Source organism: Arvicanthis niloticus, chromosome 29 (genome assembly GCF_011762505.2).
Source record: "Arvicanthis niloticus isolate mArvNil1 chromosome 29, mArvNil1.pat.X, whole genome shotgun sequence".
NCBI lineage: Eukaryota > Metazoa > Chordata > Mammalia > Rodentia > Muridae > Arvicanthis > Arvicanthis niloticus.
The window spans coordinates 24,782,089-24,794,401 of NC_133437.1; the positions used below are offsets into that span (position 1 = coordinate 24,782,089).

The window sequence follows — 12,313 nt, forward strand, 5'->3', positions numbered from 1 at the left end:
AGTCTTTGCTCTGTGATGTTGGGAATTGAACTCGAGGTCTTATGCTTGCTAGGCAGCCACTCTAGCCTCTGAGTCACACCCCCAGGCCCCAAACTTTTGGTACGATGCAATGAACGGGCACTTAGCTCCTGTGTCTGCCTCTCCAAACCTATATCACCAGATCTAGTCAGGAAAAAAACATCAGCTATTCTTCTGGGTCCATTGTACAAGTTTCCCATGTGGTGCTCCTTAAAGTCACCAGACATCAAATATGGGGCTGGGTGAGTCACGGACATGACAAGAAAGAAAGATGGCAGACAGGTGACTGACTAAATGTGAAGAGTGTCCGAAAAGCCTCAATCCATGAATAAGAAAAAAACACATGAGTAGCAGATATGGTGAAGAGTTCACAGTCAGCCTGGGATGTAAAGGAAGAACCTTTTTCTGAAGACCAAAGGCTGGGGGTGGGGCTCAGTGGTAGAGCCCCTGCCTAGAATCCCCCAGTGAGGGGCTGGGGGCGTGGCTCAGTGGTAGAGCCCCTGCCTAGAATCCCCCAGTGAGGGGCTGGGGGCGTGGCTCAGTGGTAGAGCCCCTGCCTAGAATCCCCCAGTGAGGGGCTGGGGGATTAGTGGCATAATGCTTGCCCAGCACATTCAGGGACCTGGGTCTCATCTCAAGTACAGAAAAAAGCAAAGCAACAGTCCCCTCAGTCTATGGAACCAAACCAGAAAAAACTCTGTTGCGAAAAGCCTCTGACTGGATGTTTTCCTGGGCAGTCATTCTCTGAGGGCTTAGGTCCCCCCCCTTCCCCTCACCCCCCCCCCCCCCCCCCCCCCCCCCCCCCCCCCCCCCGCACCACAGCTCTAGGACGGAAGCTGCAGTCCTGCTGTAGCAGCACAACCCTGCTGCCTATCCTCTGTCACCTCGTTCTCCTGTACAGCACACAGAAAGAACCCAGGCTGGCTCACCTCTGTCAGCCAGCTCCCCAGTGTAAATCTCAGGTTCTTAAACAGCAACCAGTTCTAAATGGTCTGCCTGGTCCCTTCTCTTCCATCCCACCCCCCCAGCCATACTGGCTTGCTCAGTCTTCCTCCCATGCACAGGGCCAGGCACGAGTCTCTGTGACTGCTCTCACTTCCTGCAATGCTTTAGTCCTTCCTCCCCTTTCCCAGCTGTCACCAGGTCAGTATCTCAAACCAACTGCATCTAGACGGGCAAGCCTTCTTCATGATACATACTCCTTGTAATGGCTATTCCTGGTTGTCAACTTGACTATAACTGTAATGAACTACAATCCAGAATTGGAGGGCTTACCTGTGATCCAGATCTTGCCATTGAGATCTTGATGCATAGTGGCCATGAAAAGCTTAGGCCCAGGCAAGGTAGTACACACACCTTTAATCCCAGGAGACTGAGGCAAGCAAATCTCGGAGTTCAAGATCAGACTGGGACAAAACAAATCCCAGATCCAGCCATGGTGGTTCACACCTTTAATCTGGGCTACACCTGCTGGAAACCTACATAAGGACATTGGAAGAGTGAAGACTCACTCTTCACCTGCTTGCATTTACTTGCCAATACATCTATTGGAATCTACTTCTATAGAAGACTAGCTGAAACAACTAGCCTTGTGAGACTGCGCAATTACTAGATTCTTGAACTTCCAATTCACAGCTGACCATTGTTGGGGAGTTGGACTACAGACTGTAAGTCATCATAATAAATTCCCTCAATATAGAAAGACATTCCATATGTCCTGTGCCTCTAGAGAACCCTAATATGCCACTCCCTCTCCTAATTTGCTTTTCTCCAAAAGGGTGGCTGACATGCCATAAATATGATGTATCTGAGCTCCTGCCCACCTCCCTTGGGAGGAACTCCGGGTCAGTATTCTTGTTCTGGACACTTTGAACACCAACCAGATGACGGAGGGCTATGCCCAGCATGATCTCAGCTGGAGCTGAACATGAAGGGCACCTGACCCAAAATGACCAGGACCAGGGCATGGGACATCCACAGGAGCCTGTCAGAACTGTACCCTGCCCACTCAGACAGGAGGCACAGGGAATCCCAAGAGGACTTGCCAGCTATTGAAGGAAAGGAGGTGAAAGGTCACAGGATGGATCACGCCCAGGGTGCCACTAGGGGATTAGAGACACACAGTTTGTCTGGGAAGACAAATGCCAGGTTTCCATCCATAGTCACTGATGGTGAAGGTGGGTCAGCAGAACCAGCCAGGGCCACCAGGGAGCAGAACAGTTGAAAGAGCCAAGCAACAGGAAACTAGGTCCACAAAAAAGACACTCCATGTCTGCAGGAACCTGCTGCAACGGCAGTTCCTCAGGTGTCCTCTTTTGCTGGCCCTTGAGAATAGTTCAGGAGGGTGACATACAGCTTCCACCAGGGCTTCTCACCAGCCAACACCAGGTTAGGAATAATCCCAGTGTTTAATAGGTGGAGTAGATCAGAAGTTCAGGGTCATCAGCCACTACAGAGCAAGCTTCAGGTCAGCCCAGAACACCTGTGACTCCTACCTTAAGAAAACAAAAGTCAACTGAAAAGTGTGGAGAAATACCCACTAGGGGTTAACACCAGGGAGCAGGGACTCCAAACCTAGCACTCACCCAATGAGACCTCATGTATCACATGGAGGGCAGGACCCCAAGGAGTCTATAGGAGGGTATCTTGCCCACAGGCAGCTGGGAGCACAGTGGAAGACTGCCATGTTCATTCATGAAGAAGGTTCAAGAATGTACAGTGAGAACCAAACATGAACCAGGCAGGCAGATACTCCCGATGTTAATTTCACCATTTATTTATTTAATGTATGTGAGTACACTGTCACTGTCTTCAGACACACCAGAAGAGGGCATCAGATCCCATTACAGATGGTTATGAGCCACCATGTGGTTGCTGGGAATTGAACTCAGGACCTTTGGAAGAACAGTCAGTGCTCTTAACCACTGAGCCATCTCTCCAGCCCTAATTTCACCTTTAGGAATAAGGGGGAGATGTGGACCCTAAAATACACTCCAGTTCCCAACACCACACAACCCATATGCCCTCCAACAGGAACAGGCATGAATAATGAAAAGGTCAGCAAGTTGAGTTCTCATTCACGGCCAGTGGGAATATAAGCTGGTCAGCCACTGGGAGTCATCTGGAGGTTGGCTGGTGAGCTGGCCTCTGAGCCAGGTGTCCCATCCGTTCTTACATTAAGAGCATAAATGAAAACACATGCTCGTGGAAGAACTCACATACTCACAGTGGTATTCGTGAAAACTCAAAGGAGAATCAACTCAAACATCTACCAACCATGAGTGGGTAACCTAGACAAAGCACTGTCACTCACCCACAGAGAGGGGGTCTGATAAATACTATGACATGGAGATAACCACCAGACCAGAATGATTATTGAGCCTGTCATCCAGCTACTCAGGAGGCCGAGGAGGCTGGCTCTCAAACTCAAGGCCTGTCTGTGATACAGTGAATTCAAGGTCAGCCTGACTAACATAGTAAGATGTTTTAAAAGTAAAGATTCTTTTTAAAAAGTGAAGAGCTTTGGACACAGCTCAGTAGTAGTGTGCTCACCTACTACAATTTCCCAGTGGGCTAGGGGCATTGCTCAGTGGTAGAGCCCCTGCCTACCATGCAGAAGGTCCTGGTTTTACTCCCCAGTTATATGAGAAACCCCAAAACATAATGTGTGGGTATGCTCCCACTCAACATGTGGCACTGGTTACTATAGGCAGTGAATGTGTGTGCACTCTTCAGAGGTCAGTGTGGATGCAGAATGGGGAGGTGGGCAGCTAAGGGACATGAGTGTCTTCCTGGGGAAATGGAAGTTATTCTAAATTTTCTCATGGTGAAAAGGACTCCGCTAAGGTAGGGCTGAATGCCTGGCTGGGTGGGTTATGGATATGCAAATGTATCTCAATTAAACAGTGTCACAGAGAGTAACCGTGCGGAGCTACTGTGTAACGGCCAGAGTGAATAGTTCTGTTTGAATTTACTTTTGCTAAACCTTCTCTATTACATTTCTTGACTTATTTTGTGTTGTGGAGAACTGGGTATGGTGATCAGAGGATAACTTGTCGGACCAGGTTCTCTCTTTCCACTCTGTGGATCTCTAAGAGTAGAACTCAGACCCCGAGTCTTGGTGGCAGGCCCTCTGAGCCATCTTGCCAACTCCGAAGTTATTTTTTCACCAAAATAAATAAATAAATAAATAAATAAATAAATAAATAAATAGGCATGGAGAGATGGCTGAGTGGTTAAGGGCATGTTCCGGACGGACCGAAGTTCATTTCCAGCGACTCACAACTGTCTACAACTCCAGCTCTACGGGCATCTAATGCCTCTGGCCTCTGCAGACACCAACATTCATGGCACACACATGCACACACAAACACAATTTTAAAATGTTATTAAACAAGTATGGAAAGTAACCAATGTGTCCGGGCCACACCAAGCTTTGATTTATGCTATTTTAAAGACTAAAAACTGAGGTGATGACACTTGGAAGGCTGAGACAGGAGAATTGCAATGAGTTTGATAAAAGTCCGGCTTACAGAGTGAATATAGATCAGCCTGGGCCATATAATACCACAGAGTCTCAATATTTAATAACAACAAATTTAAGAAAAAACCCAAAAGAATAAAAATGGAGGTGAACTTCTCCAAGCCTGCCCAGGGTCACAGCAGGCCCTCCCAGGTTCAGAGAGCTGAGGTTAGCTCTTCCTCATCCCTCTTTGTAGAACAAGCACCCCTTTCTTCCTTGAAACCATTCCTTCAGTCAGCCAAAAGTCAAAAATATGCCAAGCTTACATTTCCCCAGACCTTCTCCAGCAGCCTCTGCATGGGTTCCCCAGCTTCTGCCTGATTCTCACAGGGATGTAAATAGAAGCTGAGTCCCCTCATGTCCCCGAGTGGCTTAGAGTTACCTCAGGGTTCATAGTCAACCTCACAGGAAATGGCCCCGTTCGAACACTCAGCATGGTACCCATCAGCCTCCTTTGAGCTGCCACAGGACCTTTGCACTGACTGATGTTGCCCAAGACCACACAACCTACCCCTTTACCGTCTTCAGGTTTGGGTTCACATGCCACCTCTTCTCTGAGATCATCTCTGACCTCACTCTCTACCTTTCACTCTCCTTATCTGTAATGCTCACCATCTAATCTAGTAAATACCTATCTTGTTTATTGTCTGTATCCAGATGCCTGGGAAATAACTTTCTGACCCCTGGGTTAACTATATAGCTGTTCAGATTGTACACAGCAGAACTCTAGAGTGGGGCTTTCCCACCTCAGAACACTGCAGATGCATATAAATGATGATCACAATTTGTGTTTGTTTGTTTGTTTGTGTGGTTTTGTCTTTTGAGGTAGGGTCTCTCTATAGCCCCGGCTAGCCTGGAACTCACAGAGATCCACTTGTCTTTGCTTCCTGAGTGCTGGGATTAAAGGCATGTTCCACTATGCCTAGCCAACATTTTTAAAGACAGGATCTCAGCCACGTGGTGGTAGCACACACCTTTAATTCCAGCTTTTAGGTGGCAGAGGCAGGTGGATCTGACTTTGAGGTCTACAGAGTGAGTTCTAGGACAACCAAGGCTACACAGAGAAACCCTGTCTCAAAACGAAACAAAACACAACACCAAAGAAAGTCAGTTAGACAGACAAGACATACAGGGTTAGCCTTGAAGTTGCTTTATAAAGTGGAGGATGACTAGGCTCCAGCATGGGCGCAGGGCACACTGTTTTATGCGGTGTTGAGGATCAAACCCAGGGATTCCAGAATGCTAGGCAAGTTCTCTATCAAGTGAGCCACATTCCAGCTCATAAACAGACTGTTCCCCAAAACTCAAGAGGAAGCTGGGAGAATACCTCAGACAGAAGACACGACAGAGAGAGAGAGAGAGAGAGAGAGAGAGAGAGAGAGAGAGAGAGCCCACGAAAAGCAGTGTGTATGTGTCACAGCATGCAGCCCACATGTACAACATGGTCAGGACAACTGGCATACTTGGCAGGCATGGAGATGGAGTCATGAGGAGGGAGAATTCAAATTCACCCTGGGCCACATGAGACCCTGTCCCAAAAATACATCCAAAAGCCGGGTGTTGCTGGTGCATGCCTTTAATCCCAACACTTGGGAGGCCAGCCTGGTCTACAGAGCTAGTTCCAGGACAGCCAGGGCTACACAGACAAACCCCGTCTCGAACTCTCCTCCCACCCCTCAAAAAACCACATCCCAAATCAAGAAGGAATAGCTAGAAAGGGGTTGGTTTTCTGTCAACATGAGCCACAGTTTACATCTAACCTGGGAATCGCCTGTTGGAGATTTTATTTTTTCTATTTTTTCTAGAAATACACAATCATGTTAACACATATAGGTCAGCTGGCTCAGCTGTGGGACCACATGCCCTGGGCTTAACTCTGCCCTAAAGCTTGCTTTCTGTATAACCTGGAGCAAATGGCCTTCCCTTCTCTGTGCTCAGTTTCTAGGTCCATCATACAGATACCTTCTGAGGAAGGTTCTAGACACTTAAATAATCTCCAGGGACTGGGGATGAGGTCTAGTGAATAAGGTATTTGCCATGCATACCTGATGATCTGAGGTCTATCTCAGTACTCATCTGATGAAAGAGGAGACCTAACCAACTTCCACAAGTCCTCTGACTTTCATACTCATGCACATATGCGTGTGCACGTACGTACACACACACACACACACACACACACACACACACACACACACACACACATCGCTAGGCATGGCAGTGTATACCTTTAATCCAAGCCCTGAGGAGGAAGAGGCAGGCAGATCTATGTGAGTTCAAAGCTAGCCTGATTTACAGAGTGAGTTCCAGGTCAGCCAGGAAGACAGAGAGACCCTGTCTCAAAAAAACCAAAAGCAACAACAACAACAAAAGCAAAACATGTAAAATGTAAACAAACAAACAAACAAAAAAATCTTAAATAAATACAGTCGAGAGCAGTTGAGTAAGGCACCAGAGGTTGCCCTCTGGTCTTTACACATGGGAGGCCAGTGCCAGAATCCTCAGTCCTAATGCCAGCCTGGCCGTTTTCTGACTGTTCCTGAAGGCAGCTTCTGCCACACTCCCTGCCTCAGGGCCTTTGCTATTATTACCAGTCTCTGTGCACAACTCCCCTCCTGTTTAAAAATATACAGGGCATTCTTTCTCATTTCCTTGAACATCTTTGCTCAGACATAATCTTCCCAGTTTCTACTTCCATGAGAAACAGAAACACACCCACAAAAAAGTTAAACATCAATATTCCCGCCAGCTTTATTCCTGAAAACCCAACACAGAAGCAGCCCACTCTCCTCCACTAAGAACCAGGGTATCCACACAACCCATCCAATGGAATACCATTCAGCCAGGAAATGATCTGTGGCTAGCACACCTGCGCCTCAACCATGTGACACTGCATTGAGGACCGACTGCCAGTTACACTGTGTTATTTATCTTAAGTATACGGAGGAGGGGAGAGAAAGGCAGTGCTGACACACGAAGGGCTGCCAAGGAAGGGGCGGGAAACAGAGGAAGTAAGCATTGGGCGGGTCTAGAGTTTCCCTTTGCAGTGAAGAGAGTTCCTGCACCAGTGAACAGGATGATTGTGCAAGAGTTTGGAGAGGGAAGCCACATAACTGTGTGCTTTACACATGTTTTATGGTAGGTGAATTAAGACCCAATAGAGCTTTCAGCAAGGGGGCTGATTTTCTGACACAGGGTCTCACTAGGTGGCACAGGCTAGCCTTGAACTTGTGGTATTCTTCCTGCCTCCGCCTACAGAGTGCTGGTGGGATTGTAGACACGAATTAAAATTATTTAAAATATTTAAAGCCAGGAGTGGTAACTGAGGCTGGTTTTCTTGGGCAAACCTGGGCTAAGAATGAGACCTTACAAAAAAAAAAAAAAATAAAAAATAAATAAATAAATAAATAAACCAAATTCTATTTTAAGTGAGGGATCTGGGGAGGGAGAATGCATGCCTGGCATGCACAAAGCCTGGGTTCCATCCCCTGAATGGCGTAAACCAGGCCAATAACCCCAGCACTTAAGGGGGGATGAGTTTGAGGTTATTTTCACCTATAAAAGTTCAAGCCCGGCTTGGGCTAAATGAGACACAATTGCAAAAACAAACAAAATAAAAGCTTACAGACCAAAGAATGAGATACACAACCATGGTTGTCAGGGGACCCTGCACAGCGGGGGTTCCATGTGGATCCTGGATGAAGCACAAACCATACCCAAACACCCGGTTTTCAGCAGAGAGATTCTTCATTAAGCAAGGAAGAGAAGTTAAAGTGTCTGCTTTCTGACTCAGGCAAAAAAACAAAACAAAACAACAAAACAACAAAACAAAAAACCCAACCCAGCAGCCAATGACCTTGCAGGTGTAATGTTTAAGAAGGGAGAAAGGGGAGGTCTGTGTTAGAATAGGCTGGGATTCGGTAATATATTTTGATTGGAGCTTGTTAATTAGGTGACCCAATGGGGCCTTTTGATTGCTAGACTTCACTACTTTGGTAGCTGGACCTTGGTAGTCAGTCTGAGGAGGAGGAAGTGAGCAAATAAGAAAATAGACTTTGGTGCCTAGCTTTAAAAATGTAATCTAATGGTTTTTAGCAAGGCAGAGGGAATGGGAAAGAAGGGCAAGGCCTTCCAGAACCATGCTCACCACATTCAAGCTGGTCAGAATCCCTTCAGTGGTTACCCCAACTCTTCATGCCAACCCAAGTCTCTAGGCTGCAAACTCCCTCAGTTCACATCCTCTACCACAGAGCACAGCCTGCCCCATCACTGGAGGCACAAGGGACCATGACCTCCTGTTGAGGGCTGACTTTTAGCAGAAAGCAGCTATCAGCTTTGCAGCCATCTTGAGCCATATACCCTGACATGAGACTTGGATTACAATAGCCTACAACAGCTGACCACACTCCGATAATCTTGGTTTAGATACCTTGGGTGTGTGAGATTAAAGGAGTGTGAGCTTAAAGGTGTGTAACTTAAGAGTGTGACTTAGAAGTGTACAGATCAGATTTAGAGACAAGACATAGGGGCATGATTAAAGGTGTGACCAAAAGGCATGGCTTAGAAGTGAGACAGATAAAAGGCAGAGGCAGACAGCAGAGAATCAGACACTTTTTTTAGGAGACACTTTTAGGAGACACTTAGAGGAAATATACTCTTTAGGGAGACTCTTTAGAGAGTACAGCTAGACTTGGGACTTGGACCAGGAAAAGAGACTGAAGAATAAACGGGATTGAATCACACTCTGTCTGGTATCCATGCTTCGAGTCCGTCTTCACTCTCTCTCTTGCTGAACCCTGACCCACGGACCGGAGGGGCAGCTTGGGCCGGGATACAGTGGCCGCCAAACGCGGGGCAGCCCGGGCCTCAACATTTTTTGGCGCCCGAACGTGGGGCTAGTGCGGTTCTCAACAACCTCTAGGCCTGGCTGCACTTCTGGGGTTGCCTTCTCTCTGAAACAGCTAGCCAAGTGATGCGAGAAGAGCCAAACCACAGACCTGCCAGCCCCAACCTCACCCCAAAGCCTAAAATAGGCCCAACCAGAAGCCATAGGAGGCAGTGGGGGAGGAGCTGGCTTTGCAGAATTCAGTAAACACATCAAAAAAGAAAGCTTAAACTTTAATAAAAAGTAAAGTCTTGGGCTGGGGAGGTGGCTTGGAAACCAAAGTGCTTGGGAACAAACCTGGTGACCGAAGTTCTAACCCTTCACTTAAAAGCACATGTCTGTAACCCCAGAACAGTCTTCAAGATGAGAGGCAGAAAGACAGCTGGCCAGAAGCTCCCAGCAAGCAAGCCTGGAGTACACATCACCATAGCAAAAACCATGCCTCAGTGAGGTGGGAGGAAAAATGAACTCCTATATATTGTCCTCTGACTTGCACACTTGCTCCAGAGTACAAACACACATGCAAAATAAATAAAAGTGCTATAAAAATTTTAATTAAATTTAAAAAGGTTAAAGTTCAATTCTTCTGGACTCCAGAGTCCAATATAGTGAGTCAAATCTAGTCTGGGCAATTTAATGAGATATCTTAAAATAAAATTTTTTTTTCAAAATTATGGTAATGGTGGTTATGATACATAGTTCAGTGATAAAACTCCTACCTAGAATCCTCCAGTGAGGGGCTGGTGGTGTGGCTCAGTGGTAGAGCCCCTGCCTAGAATCCCCCAGTGAGGGGCTGGGGGCGTGGCTCAGTGATTTGTGTAGTATACAGAAGGTTCTCGTGTTCAACCAAAGAGTGGGAAACACCAAGCAGAGAAAAGCCCATACTGTTCCCAAGCAGCTGTTGCACAGCTGGAAGGGCTCTGGAGGTTGTGGTGTCCCACACCTCCCAGCCCTGCCTCTCCTGCCACACCACACCCCATGGGCCATCCAATTTCTGACTCTAAGAAACATCTTCCAGGGCTGGAGAGATGACTCAGCAGTTAAGAGCACTGATTGCTCTTCCAGAGGTTCTGAGTTCAATTCCCAGAAACCATCTCTAATGGGATCTGATGCCCTCTACTGCAGACAGTGACAGTATATTCATATACATAAAAACATCTTGAAAGAAGAAAAGAAAGAGAGAGAGAAAAAAGAAAGAAAGAAAGAAAGAAAGAAAAGAGAGGGAGGAAGGAAGGAAGGAAGGAAGGAAGAAAGGAAGGAGAGAGAGAGGGAGGGAGGGAGGGAGGAAAGAAGGAAGGAAGGAAGGAAGGAAGGAAGGAAGAAAGAAAGAAAGAAAGAAAGAAAGAAAGAAAGAAAAGAGAAAGTCAGTCAGTCATAGTGGTACATACCTTTGATCTGAGCATTTGGGAGGCAAAGGACCTCTGTGAGTTTGAGGCCAGCCTAGTCTATATAGCAAGCTCCAGGACAGGACTTCATAGAGGGTCCCTGTCTGAAAAACAAACAAACAAACAAACAAACCAGAGAGAGAGAGAGAGAGAGAGAGAGAGAGAGAGAGAGAACTGTCTAACAGTTTCCTCTGAGAGTAAAACATTCCATCCTACAGTAAGCAGGAAAGCCAACAACTCAAAGTAGTTTCTGGAAGTTTCTGAAACTGACCAGAATCACTAGGCTCCACCCTGCCTCAACAAGCAATAAAAACTCAGAGTACCCCAGAATAAGGAAGCTAAGTAGCAATAAGACTCTCATAGGGAGAAAAGCTGAAAAGAAGAATCAGAGACCAGACCAGCTTGGAAGAGGTTTAGACCAACTAAGGTATGGAGCTGCCCTCAGGCTGTGCACTGTGCTCCAGGTTCCCAGCTTTTGTGAGCCGCCATCCATGCTGGGGTGAGCTTTGGTGGTGCAGTTTGTCTTTGAATCATCTGCTCCCCACCCATATTCCTGTAAGTAACCCTCCAAAAACTCACTGGCTCACCAAACTGAACTTTGGTGGTATCCATACTTTGGACTGTCACGGGGATCTAAATCTGGGGAAAGTAGACATGTGTGTTACATCTCCCCAGGAAAAATATTGTCACATAACAGTGGGCACTAAAAACAAACAAGCAAGCAAGCAAACGGGAGAGATGTTGCTAAGGGCGACACGTTAAGAGCACACGTTGCTGTTGCAGAGGACCAGAGCTTGAGTCCCACACCCACATCTGGCAGCTCACAACACCTGGAACTCCTGCTCCACAGTGATCCTCATCCTCCTAGGGACCTGCACTCCTACACTTACCCACACTCAGACTGGATTAGAAGCAAAAGAAGCTGGGTGTGGTGGCTTTTATCCTAGCACTCTGGAACCAGAGGCATGCAAATCCCTGAGAGTCTGAGGCCTGCCAGGGCTACAGAGGGAGTTCTAGGACTTCATGAGAGCTTCATGTTAACACTCTGTCTCAAAAGTAAACAAATAAATACTAAAGAGAGAGAGAGAGAGAGAGAGAGAGAGAGAGAGAGAGAGAGAGAGAGAAAGACAGAAAGAGAGAGAGAGAGAGAGAGAGACAGAGAGAGAGAAAGAGAAAACGAACCCAGTTGTATCCTTCAATTCACAAATATTTAGTGGATACTCACTATGTCCCAGACCTTGGGAGACCCCATCAGAGCTTAAATTGCTGGTAAAGGAAAAATTAGCAGAATTATAAAATAGAAAACAAATTAACCCAATTCATCAACCAAGTGAAGGGCTAAGAACGGGTTAGGGTAAGAGTGGAGGGACCATCCAACTTTAAACTGTTCATTACTATTGTTTTTCTCTTCCTCCCTTCCTCTCCCCACCCCTCCCTTTTCTTAAGAAAAATCTCAATATGGAGCCCCATCTGGCTAGAACTCTGTAGACCAGGCTGGCCGTG

General features: G+C 46.8%; 1 protein-coding gene across 5 annotated transcripts in view; it reads right to left on the minus strand.

The window, feature by feature from the left end:
- Positions 1–12,313, minus strand: part of Bicra (BRD4 interacting chromatin remodeling complex associated protein) — a 77,579-nt gene that overhangs the window by 41,184 nt on the left and 24,082 nt on the right. The window contains exons 2-3 of one of the 5 annotated variants that reach the window (XM_076927295.1): positions 12,036–12,076; positions 10,814–10,914 (exon numbers count right to left, since the gene is read on the minus strand). The exons of 3 other annotated variants lie outside the window; for them this stretch is intronic. The gene's annotated coding sequence lies outside the window, so the exon portion shown is untranslated. Of the gene's footprint in view, positions 1–10,813; positions 11,866–12,035; positions 12,077–12,313 lie in introns of those variants that run through there. One more of the 5 variants, XM_076927296.1, reaches the window with a different exon arrangement.